The 12,027-nt window shown below is 43.4% G+C and overlaps 1 pseudogene; it reads right to left on the reverse strand.

Annotated features, from left to right (window-relative positions):
- Positions 1-1,386: 1,386 nt before the first annotated feature.
- Positions 1,387-12,027, reverse strand: part of LOC125758262 (uncharacterized) — a 78,928-nt pseudogene continuing 68,287 nt past the window's right edge.

The following is a 12,027-nucleotide window of genomic DNA, read 5'->3' on the forward strand; positions in this document are numbered from 1 at the left end:
AAGAAGTTCATTAGAGTTTGGAGGAAAGAAAAGCGCTGTAAAGGGAAATCGTTTTACGGGATAGGCGAAGAGTGTGCACGCGTGCCGTTGGGCTTCGGACTCAAGCTAATGGGCAAGTTCGAGGACCTGGAAACGCCGACAACGCCCGTCCGAGCAGACGATTGTCGAATCAGTCTGCAGCTCTGCCAGTCGGGCAGACGCGAGCGCCAGAATGACCATACTGCACCAGACCCCGAGCGATCGCTACATCGACACCGCCAGTGTTTTCCTCAACGCACCACGACCTGTCAGCGCCCGACTCAACACACCTTGTACCTTTTGGGACTTCGATGAGACTCGTTATGTGTAGGTTGGATTCTTGTTGCCGATAGGAATTCTTGTGACTTCTTCCTTTCCGTTTTCTTCAACTAAGAAAATCACGGTGTGCAAGCGTGCGTTGATCAAGGCAGCTGTGAGGACGTTTGGCCGTGAACCGAATGATGAAACCGTGTGGTCAAGCTGGCATCACCTAAACGTTTTCGGAATGACGCCATCCTATTTTGCAGCGTCGGGTAAGCGCATGGGTTCAGGGTGCAAGAAGAACGTGGGTGGACGAGCAGTCTGATGGGGCACGCAATGAGATCTAGGCAAGTAGAACGATCGAGAGGCTATACGAAGGCACGCCTGGAGCTTAAAACACGAGTTCCAAAGAAGAAGGCAACTCTCAGAGGACTCAAGTGCGATGTTTCATTTGTATCAAATATCCATGAGACGTACTGCTGTCGCACGCAGTTCAAGCAACTTTGTGTATATGCATCCTCTGTAAATGGTACCAGCATTCTACTTCAACCGCCATCTTTCACGAAGCCATCTCGAACAAAGTAAAAGAGGCTCCACTGGTCTAAACAAGATTGCTGGGGGAGCTGCGGGGGAGCCGTGCCGCTGTCGCGTGCTAGTGTGCCGAGGCAGCGACGACAAAGAAGGCAGCAGTGGCGCGAGCGGGCTGAGCACTTGAGCGTGGGAATGAAACAGTTGGTTTTTGTAACTCGATGTAGCAGCATTATTAACGCGATAGCGTTCGAGAGCTCGTTTCGCAGAAAGTCCGCCGTCGGCGTCAATGACGGCGTCGTTGGTTGTGAGCGAAAAATCATCCGTGACCGAAAAATCGAGAAAACTGCAAATAAAATAAATAATAAAAACTTCGGTCCAAGCCAGGATCGAACCGGGCCGTCTGGGTCTGGGTGGGAAGCAGGCGACATACCACAAAGTCACAGTGATTCTGCACATTTTATATAGCGTGGCGGAAGCGTACAATCACTTCAGGCGTCGAAAGATGCGAATTGCGAAACGAGGGGGTGTTTTCAAGGCCCAAGCATTACAAACGTTCAGAGTTGGTGGTTTAAAGCCGGCCACCCATCATTGCTCCTGGTTCAAAGCGTTCGACCTATTACGGCGCATATCGCAGTGCGCGGATTCTGTTTAACAGACGTAGGGGGTGCACTAGGGGCCAGAAATCGCTATCGCGTTCAACACTTAAAGGCGAAGCTTAAGGGTCCCCCAATTTTTTGTTCTGCTATTCGCTACAGACGCAACGTGGACGCAGGGTCACTAGAAAGTCACCGGCTGTGTTTCACTACGAAGACGCACTGATGTCGACGGCAGTCAGGACTGTGGTCTTCAAAGTGAGGTACGCTCGGTACGCTGAATGCCAGGCGAGCTGTTGGAGATGGCTGTATCGGCATACACGGCCTCATGAAGGCAGCAACAGCATTTTCCGATGTCGCTCACTGGTTTCGGATGTGGCACTATGGCAACAAAATGCATATGGAATCACCAATGAAATCAACGCCACGGTGGCCTAGTGGTTATGGCACTCGACTGATGACCCGAAGGTCGCGGGATCGAATCCCGGCCGCGGCGGCTGCATTTTCGATGGAGCCGAAATATTTGAGGCCCGTGTGTTCGTATTCAGGCGCACGTTAAAGAACTTGTTGAGGCCCGTGTGGTTGTATTCAGGCGCACGTTAAAGAACCCCAGGTGGTCGAAGTTTCCGGAGCCTTCCACTACGGCGTCTCTCATATTCATATCGTGGTTTTGGGACGTTAAACCCCACATATTATTACCGATGGAAGCACTTTAGGCTGACGTGTTCATCCTGTCGGCTGAATTCTCAGGAGCTGTCGTTGCTATGTGTAATCCTCTGCATCAGTAATGTGCTGGCATATTACAACCTCAGGTACTTCCTCGACAAAGGTTTTCGAGTGAAGTTTTTGCACGCATCGCTTCTGTCGGTTGCAGCTGAGGCGTAGTTGACAAGTAGGGGCTTAATGAAACGGGAGCACACAAGCTCAGCCAAGTCTTGGCGATGCTGGTCGTCGCCAAGACTTGCGCATTTCAAAAGGGCTGAATCTACCAGCGCTGGCACAGCTACGTTTAGCAAGGATGTCAGGGGTCTTTGCAGATTAAGTCTCTCCTGCAGTGCACGGCTAGCGAGCATTCTTAGCGTCTCTAGGACGTAGAGAAGTTCGTCGGAGGGATACAGAAGTCCGCCTCTGTCCTGTTGCCTGGTGAACTGTTGCAGCGGCTGGCTACTGGGAACATTACTCGTTAGTTGCCAGCAGTAATCATAATCTATGTGTTCCCTTACAACGGGCGCGATGTAGCCACCCATATATACGGTGGCCGTAACTTGCAGGGTTGGCACGATGGCTGGTACAGTTTTCACTTTGAAACGCTTGAGAACGGCTGTGCCGCCGCGTGGAAGCTCAGATGGATCCCCGGGTGTGCGGGCTGCAGCAGGGAGCGCATTGCTTGGTCCGGACTCTTGCTCGTGTTAGGACGTTGCTGCCTTCAGGCACGGCAGCTATTCCCGTTTTCAGCAGCTTCTCGAGGCCTGCATTGCAGACCGCACGTCCAGGGTGTCATTCGATCCCAGTGATCTTCTCAACGTACCGAACAGGGATTCAATAGGGTCACTGTTAAACTTCCTGGTGAGCACAAAGCAAAACTTCTTCTTGAAAGCAAATGCCGAATGAAAGCTACCGTGGAGTACGTTGTTAGGAGAAGCGCTTCGTACGTTTCTGCAGTGAAAAAATTTTGTGTGGAAGGTGACCTGTTTTTTATTTCTTCCACATACATAGGAACGGGTAATTCGAGCAATTCGAGGCGGCTGTCCTGGGGGTCGTCATAGTGCCTCACATCAGGGTTGTTCTGATGAATGTACTGTGAGGTGTTGCTCGTGTCATGCAGCAGAAACCAGCGGTAAATGTTTCGCATGAAGCGATCGTTGGTCCTGCTGCCGCAAAGGCGGCGTCGCAGCTGTGCCCTGCTTGCTCTCTCAAAAATTCTAAGGCCGCCGTTACACTGGGAGAGAAAATTCCCAATGCACGCCCGACATGCATTTTTTCAATATTGTTTGGATAGACGTGCTTCATGGTTAATTTTCTTACAGGTTTAACAATGAGATTTTTCTGCAGATCGTACAGCTTTTTCAAATAACGGGAAAAGATTTCTCCGTTCGGGCCAATTTCTCTTTCTAAAAATTGAGACCTCATGTTTTTCAGCACATGGCAGCAGTCGAAACTTAAAAATAACAATCTCTCGGGCTCAACCGGGTGCTCGATTCTATAGGTTAGAAATCCTCCGCACAGGTCTTTCATGGCACTAACATTTGTCTTGTGGTTCTCGGCCACGAGTCTGCCGACATTGCATCCTGATTCCTCGACGTTCTCGATAACTGTTCGGTCCAGCTGCGCCAGTTGATTACCAGTGAGGCCCTTTGTAAAAAAATACGACACTTGAATTCTGTACGATGTTGACAGGCCATTTATGACGAAGCACAACAGCGAATTTGCTAGCACGGGCTCATTCGCCGGGTCGTCCACGCCTGCGTCAACATGGCCTACGAAACAATCTTGCTATTTTTTGTACTAAAACTTTGGTTTTATGCGCATCTCATCTATGATGAGGGAGCAATGCCTTGAAAAATGCGAGGTTAGAATTTCGCTCTGTGCTTTTAAGCGCAGCCTAATCAAGGAATTAAAAGCCCGTTTCTCCGCTCGCGCCTCCGATGAATTCTCGGAGGGTTGTTCTCCCTGGCAGCTTGAGCAGTTCTTCTTTTCTGGCGTGTTCATAAGCTTTCCCTTACAAAAATTCTTATTGAAAAAACATAGAGAAGTTATTGAGCAATGTCAACAGATGGCACTGAAAATACATTGTGGATCAATAGAAAAACCGTTGAGAAAACTGTTGACCAGTATTGAAAATTGGCCCGCGACTTTCAATTGAACGACCATTAAGCAAATCAACATTGATTTGTCGTTGAAAAAAAAAGAAACGTCAATTGAATATACGTTGTGGATCAATAGAAAAACCTTGAGCAAGCTATTGACCAGTACTGAAAATTGGCCCACGACTTTCAATTGAATGACCATTAAGCAAGTCAAGATTGATTTGTCGTTGAAAGAAAAAGAAACATTAATTGAAAATACGTTGTGCATAAATAGAAAAACCGTTGAGCAAGCTGTTGACCAGTATTGAAAATTGGCCCACGACATTCAATTGAACGACCATTAAGGAATCAATATTGATTTATCGTTGAAAAAACGGTGAACGTCAAATTCAAGCATTGTTGATAGGGTTTTCACATTCAACACTGAAAGGTCAATGAAACATGGGTGACGCTCATAGCCTGACTGAGATCATTCTTGGTTTGCGAAAACGGCCAAATGTAAATGTAAGTACATGTGTACTGCAGGCCTAGCTAGGTCACCTTGGGCTTGCAGTACATAAGTGCCTACACTTTCATTTACCCATTCTTTCAAAACAACAATAATCTCAATTATGCGACATAGCTTCAGATTGCTGCCAGCTGGAATAAAACCTTTAGCATCATCGTTTATGAATACACTGCTTGTTTTTCACACGCTGTAAGGTGCAGCAAAGGAGGTAATGTTTAAAGCTTACTCAAATCTGTTTATATCTCGAAGTCTATCACAGCCAAAGCTATATACCAGTCTCCTCTACCAACACATATTCACACAGGTCATATTTTAGCAGTGTACATGGCTCCCTTTGTCCATTCAGGTAGTATTTGCAGGGTGCAAACACCTGTGAGTAAACGACACTTATACTTGCACCCGAGGTTGTCGAAACCAAGGCACATGCCAAGCATCAACACATTAACGCTGCCATGAACTTCTGTTCTTCTCTATTAGCTTGTTTTAATGGACACTAGCCGAGTTTTCGTGCAGCTTGGGAAGAAAGAAGAGAACAGTTTTCTAAGTAAAATATTTATTTGTTAGCAACAACTTTTCTTCAAGTTTCCAAGTATTTGTGGTTTGACATAGCGAGAACCCCCCACTGTAATGTGTAAACCGCATCCAAGTTGACAAAATAAGTTAGACACTATGTAAAGCACCACTTTAATAAATAAATTTTAGACAACTACAGGTATCAGAAGGTAAAATAGCGCATAAACACTGCTGACAAAGCACACACACTACGCGAAGAAATGTGCACAAGGATTGAAGAGGGCTCATACTGGTTTCAAAGCCCAAATTCGTGGATCTTCAAGGATTCCTATAGAAGGTTCTTGGAGGATGGAAGGCAGCATCACAAGTATCAATTTTCTGCTCTAACAAAGTTTCCAAAACAATACGGGCAGCTTTATGCATTTAAAGTATAAAATAGGATTCAGCCAAGTGAGGACCTAGAGACAATGAAGCCAAGGAAAGTATAAAGCACATAATTCGTAGGCTTTAACTGTAGAGTAGTAATTATGACATAAATGGAAAGGAATTAAACAGGATAAAAATCAACTTGCTGCTGATAGGGACCAAATCTACAACCTTGAGATAATGCGTCCGATACTCTGCCTGATCATATTAACTTCCTACTGTGTACAATATTCACAGCATTAATGCAGCTGCTGGGACATCTTTTATATTAGATAAGTAATCATGTTCAGTTCCCCCGTCTCACTTTTTCAGGCATTGAGAGACTGTTCAGTTTTATGACGGTGATGTACGACGCTTCTACTTTTTCCGAGTACTGACCTGCTAAACAGCAAAATAGTAATCACTGCTTTAAAATTTTATCCCCAATTTTTACAATTTGATCGTTGAATACATTTTTGACTCCGTGCAGTCATCATGCTTCTCCTGTTTTTCGGCTTTGATAACAATTGAGTCAAGTGCGAATAGGATTTATGCCAGTAGAGCAATTAACTTAGCAAATATCCTCTACATATAAAGTCAAGGTTCTTGTTTAGACAAAAGAACAATAACAATCACTACATGAGAGTCAATCACTAAGCCTGAGCAGCAATGTCATCAGCTTTAGTCAAAAGTACTTGGTTTCTAGCACAAAGCGTCTACTTTTTTTCACATTTTGCCTGCATTATAGGATAGTGGATGTTTGTTGAGCTAGAAGATCTATCACACGTAGTGAGCTTGCTATAGAAGAAGAGCAGCTAGGCGCTGGAAGTGAAGTGGAGTCCCAAGGAGCCAAATCAAGAGAAAGGGGGAGAAGGCAGACCGACAGTTGCAGAAACGAAATGAATGATCGGTCAAGCAGTGATGCAAGCAAGGTAAACACAGTAGCGGAATCATCACTGAGCACGACATGTTCCCTCAGTTTGCTAGACAAATGTTTACAGAACACAGAAAGAAATTAGCATTGTCAATATTGGACACTATGTGCTTAGAAATTCCAAGGGTTTTCAAGGGTTTCAGGGCTTTAAAATGTACTTTTACCTTTTCAAGGGATTTCAATCGTTTCAAGGACCTGCATGCACCCTCAGTAAAGGAGCAGATCAGAATTTAAAGTGGAATGTGTGCCCTATGAATACCACCAAAATATGTGATTGCAAACTTGAAGCTTGACTGAGCGCTCACTTAATGCAACTGTGCATAAACTTACACATTACAATATTGCAACAATTGACTAGTGAATGCAATTATAGTTAAATTAGCGTAACGCGATTGTTCATACACTTGCACATTATAAAATCACCGTCGTTCACTATTGGTAGCACCACCGCTCTTCATCTGTTCAGGCAACTTCGGTTCCCTCGACAGAAGTGGGGCCAAGAAGTTCTTTACATTCGTGGCCAGCGATTTGTGACAGATGAAGCCTGCGACAGAAGGACAGGGCACTTATAACTAAAAGTTCCACGAGAAAAATATAACAAACTGTGCACACGTCACGATGAAATTATTTTATTAGTTCTGTATGGGTATAACTGCAGTGCATGACCAGCACATTGCGTTCCCTACTAAAAATGCAAAAGAGGGCAAGAACGAAAAGCACGCTGTGCCAGAGCTTTATGAATACCTTCTATGTCAAAGGTGTGAACCATACTTTACCACTTTGGCTGCAACATAATTTCCAGCTAAACATATAACAAACATAAGAGGAGAGACAGGGCAGAGCTCTTGCCTTCAACTGCTGAAATTCATTCACAAACCCAGAGTATCCCCAATGGACAAACAAATGATCCATCAAGTGTGCCAGAAATAACATTCAAGCAGGTCAGCAAAAAAATTTCACTGGCGACAGAAGTCGTTGGTAAGCTTCTCAAGATATGCCACTTCTTGCCCAACAAGTTCAAAAATGGCACGCTTACATATTTATCACCAGCCATGAAAATGCAACAGTCTTACTGCCTGTACTGTCTAGAGAGCAGTCAGAACCCACATATCTAGTTAAAAACACGAGTTACGTCTTTAGTTTTAACAGTCAAATAAATAGAGTGCATTGCTCAGTGGATTTGCTCGCACGTAAAGTGACTTCCTTGCATGCATGATTGTTTCAATTTCGTCAGCTGAAGCCTAGCGCTCTCTGGCAGTTGAGCTGCCATAAAGATTGAGCTGCCTCTGCCCCTTCACTCTTCATTTTCCTGTTCAGCATAGGCGTTAGGAGATGGGTCACAGCTAAAGCAATCACACAAACTAGCCCAACTCTCTTATTTACCATTGCCTACTGAGTAACAATATGTTTACTAAGAAAACTTACAAAAACTACCAGACATTCTGAAGTAATTTTCTCTGTTTACCCAAGTGAGATGCAAACAGCTTTTGGAAGTTCGTATCGTGTACCATATTTTCATTGCTCCTAAACGAAATTCCACCACGCCACAAGAATGAAGAGTAGCTTCAATTTAATTTGCATCGTACAAACTGATATGCTGTTAAGTGCATTTGGTATGTCATAATAACTCTTCATAGGCTTCTCTACAAACAAACGTAAGAACACGGCTGACAATGAAGTGTGTCTTCAAACTTCAGAACACCATTTTACTATGGCTTTACTGCAGTTATGCAAGCTGGTTAGAATAAAGCCCGCAGAACACAACAGCTATAAGAAATGTTCTGTTTCAAAAGTGGCATATTCACTGTGGGATATACTTGTAAGAATATTATTTTTTTATAACTATAAACCCACACTTACTGACAAGCAGTCTACGAGCAGCCAAATGCTCCTTTTGAAGTAAGAAATCACGAAAGAGTTGAACAGTTTCACAGTAAGATTCTAAGGTACATGTCACAGTTTGTAAGAAGCGAGAAATAGCAGACATCAAACGTCTATTCAGAGCTGTTTGATTTAGTCAGCATATTGAAAAATGTTAAACACGTTTTCCCTAACTTAGCAGCGAAGTTGATTGATGGCGTGTTATAAATGGGCTAGGTGCTTACTGGCAATCAAGCACCAAACATCACATGCAAATATAAGGGGACCACCAATCACACAAGACATCGAATAACTCATCTGGAATACAATATCCTATTAGCTTGTATTGAAGTTTTAAACAGCAGCCGGGACAATGTTAACGACCAAGCTATGGAACGCGCAAACAATGTAATAATATCCGGGGCTTATCGACCCAAAACCACGATATGATTATGAGAGATGCCGTAGTGGAGGACTCCGGAAATTTGGAACACCTGGCGTTTTTAACGTGCACCTAAATCTAAGTACACGGGCCTCAAACATTTTCGCCTCAATCGAAATGCAGCCGCCGCGACCGGGATTCGATCCCGCAAACTTTGGGCCAGCAGTCGGGCGCCATAACCACTACACCACCTTGTCAGGGGCCAAACAATGTAAAAAAGAATATGGAAGTCACTGAGCATTATAGTAGAAGGAGCGTGCATGCAAAAATTTGCTTCATCTGGTGACAAGATAGTCAGCACGCCATTAATAGATATGGCAGCAGAAGTAACATTGCTCAATGCTAAGACACCTCATGTGTCCCTTTTTTCCTTTCCTTTGTGAAAATTACTTTTTGAAACTGCAATATATGGCTGGATTTTACTAATAACATTCAGTTCGTAGTCAGCACTCTGGCTGTGCTCTACCAGTCTTGCTCTTCGTTATTGCTGTTTTGCACATAAAAGTAAAGAATAATACTTGAATGCCATAGTCCGCTGCCAGTTCATTGGCACAACTTGGTTAGGGCAAATACAATGCCTAAGACGGCACTCTAACACACAAGCATGCATACCTTACAACTTGTTTTACCAAGTTTTACTTCATCATGAAACTCTGAAAATCAATTTGTTAATTCTGCCTCGCATAGATGTCCCAAGTTTCCTCAAACAGTGAGATATCCTGCTATGGCGCTGTGCAGGTAGCTGACAACATATTTTTTCAGCACATCCTACCAGAAGCAGCTGGCCACAAGCATGAATGGCCAAGTGGAACATGTATATGACATGCACTTGCTATTACATATTGTTTCCTGTCTTGGAGTTGCTCACAACATAGGAGCAATAAGTCTCTCAATTGAAAAGGTCTAAACAATCGATTTGTAGTGATGGAAACAAATAAATACCATTTAAGATGGCCTTGTCCAGATTTGCAGGAAGAATGCTTCCATCTTTCACAGCAAGCTGTCCACCACTTCAGTCTCTTGAGCAGCTGTCTATGCTGGATACATGCATAACATACCACAGAAAGTTCCGTCAACTTGCGCACAAAGAGTCCTTACAGTACACAAGTAGTAATATTAAGCATGATGGCTTAACACAGGCATATCATTATATACCAAAATTGTCCTTGAAAATAGGCCCAGGATGCATTAAGAACAAGTATTAGATTAATAGTGGGTCACTGCAAATAATTGTAATTTGCATTAGGTGTCGAATTTTCCTACAATTGTGTATTACAAAACGGTGAGATATACAGCTTGCCATAATGGTAATTTGAACACAAGAAAATTCCAGGAGCACTCCCACCAAAATATTAAATAAATATACGTGTGGTCAATTTGCAGAATCGATGACAATGAGCCTATTTATTTTATGACACCATGAATGTGGAGATTTCAAAAAAGCTTAAGATTCAGTAAAAGAGCAAGAATGCCAGACGGGAAAGAAAAGATTGAGCACTGTGTCAGTTTTTCTGTCCCTCTGCTGTCCAAACTTTCATTAAATCTTGGGCACGCTTTAGCAACATGCCCAATTTTGCTCTCTCTGAAACAACTATCCTTGCTGTACTAAAGTCCATTTATGTGCAGACCTGGTCCTGTACAGTAGAAGTGCCTGTTCAATTTAATGAGCCCTTGATCCACTCCCGTTCTTTTGTTCTTTAATAGCGAGGGCCTCGTGCCAGCAAACTTGATGCCCTCAGGTAGCACATGACGGTTTATTGATCAGCTACCAGCTCGTAGACTTCACGGGCTATGCGACACCAGCATGACTACGAATGCTGGTGTGGCACTGCCGGGATTACACACACACAAGTGCCCAGTGGTGTGGATGAGAGAACGACTATGTCGTAGCTAGAGTGGTGGAGTATGAGATGCAACACTTTGTTGTAGGTTCAGGCCCTGGCAGCAGAATGTTTGTATTTTTATCTACATTAATTGCTCTTTATGTCATAATTACTACACTACTTTTAAAAACTACGAATAATCTCCCCTATACCTCCCTTGGCTTCATCATGTTTTGTCGAACAAAAAAACTGAGCCCCTTGATCTATTCTATTTTTTTAGTTTGTTCAATTTCTCAGTGCTGTAAGCACGCCTGAGAACCAGTAACTTCAATGTGATCTGCAAACACATATACAGATATCAGAAATTACGGTCTCTAATTAATTACTTCATAAACTAAAGCAGCATTGTCACCAATTTCACTGAATGCTAGATCTTAGTTGTGCATCCTGCAAATAAGAACCCCCTTTCAATTTCCTCTTTCTTTAGCAAAGCGCCAAGGAAAACAAGAACTATATAGTACAACACAATCAAGTAGTGTTTCAATGCACCAGCACAGCCTAAACCATTGACCATTTGGGATAAGAAGCTTTTGCAATGGTGCTATTCCCTGTTACAAGAATTTGTATTACAACGTGTATGGTTCATCACAGAAAATATGAAGTGGCATGTCAGATATCTGACCCAATTTTTATCACACAAACACAGCAACAAGCAGAGCATGTACTTGCTTAATAAGCTTAATTGAAGTGACACTAATTATCAAGCACTCATTAACTACTTTTTAATTGCTGACTTGAGTGCAGTTGTTTATATTAGAAAGTTGTGGTGCATGACAATTTAGCGCATACCAATTTTTGCTTGAAATGTCGTCCCTTCCTTGTCGCGTGCAGTTCAGACAAGCCGCGTGTCCCGCGCCGGGCGCGCCCAGTTTCTGTATCAACCTTAAAATTGGAAGTTGAATATCTCGGATAACGTGCAAATCTCGCGATTTCAAAAAAAGAAAAAAAAAACGGCATGCCACAACTTAGCACGCACTATATCTTTTTAATATAAACTACCTCTCTCAATAATTAAAAAAGTGGATGAACGAGTTGTTAATTGACCGCGTAAATGTAATTTTGCTTGCGGCAAAGTATTCCCGCCTCGACTTCATGTTAATGAGCGAAAATGACAGGAGCCTGACTGTCACACAACGTTTATAAAAAATATGTAATGTCCAAAAAGAAAACACACACACTACATGCATGCACACAAATGCATTGCTTCTAATGGGCATCCAGTCACATCTAGGTGCTACGAGCCGCGACCTTGCGCAGCCAGAAGGCAACTGT

The sequence above is a fragment of the Rhipicephalus sanguineus genome, chromosome 4 (genome assembly GCF_013339695.2).
Source record: "Rhipicephalus sanguineus isolate Rsan-2018 chromosome 4, BIME_Rsan_1.4, whole genome shotgun sequence".
NCBI lineage: Eukaryota > Metazoa > Arthropoda > Arachnida > Ixodida > Ixodidae > Rhipicephalus > Rhipicephalus sanguineus.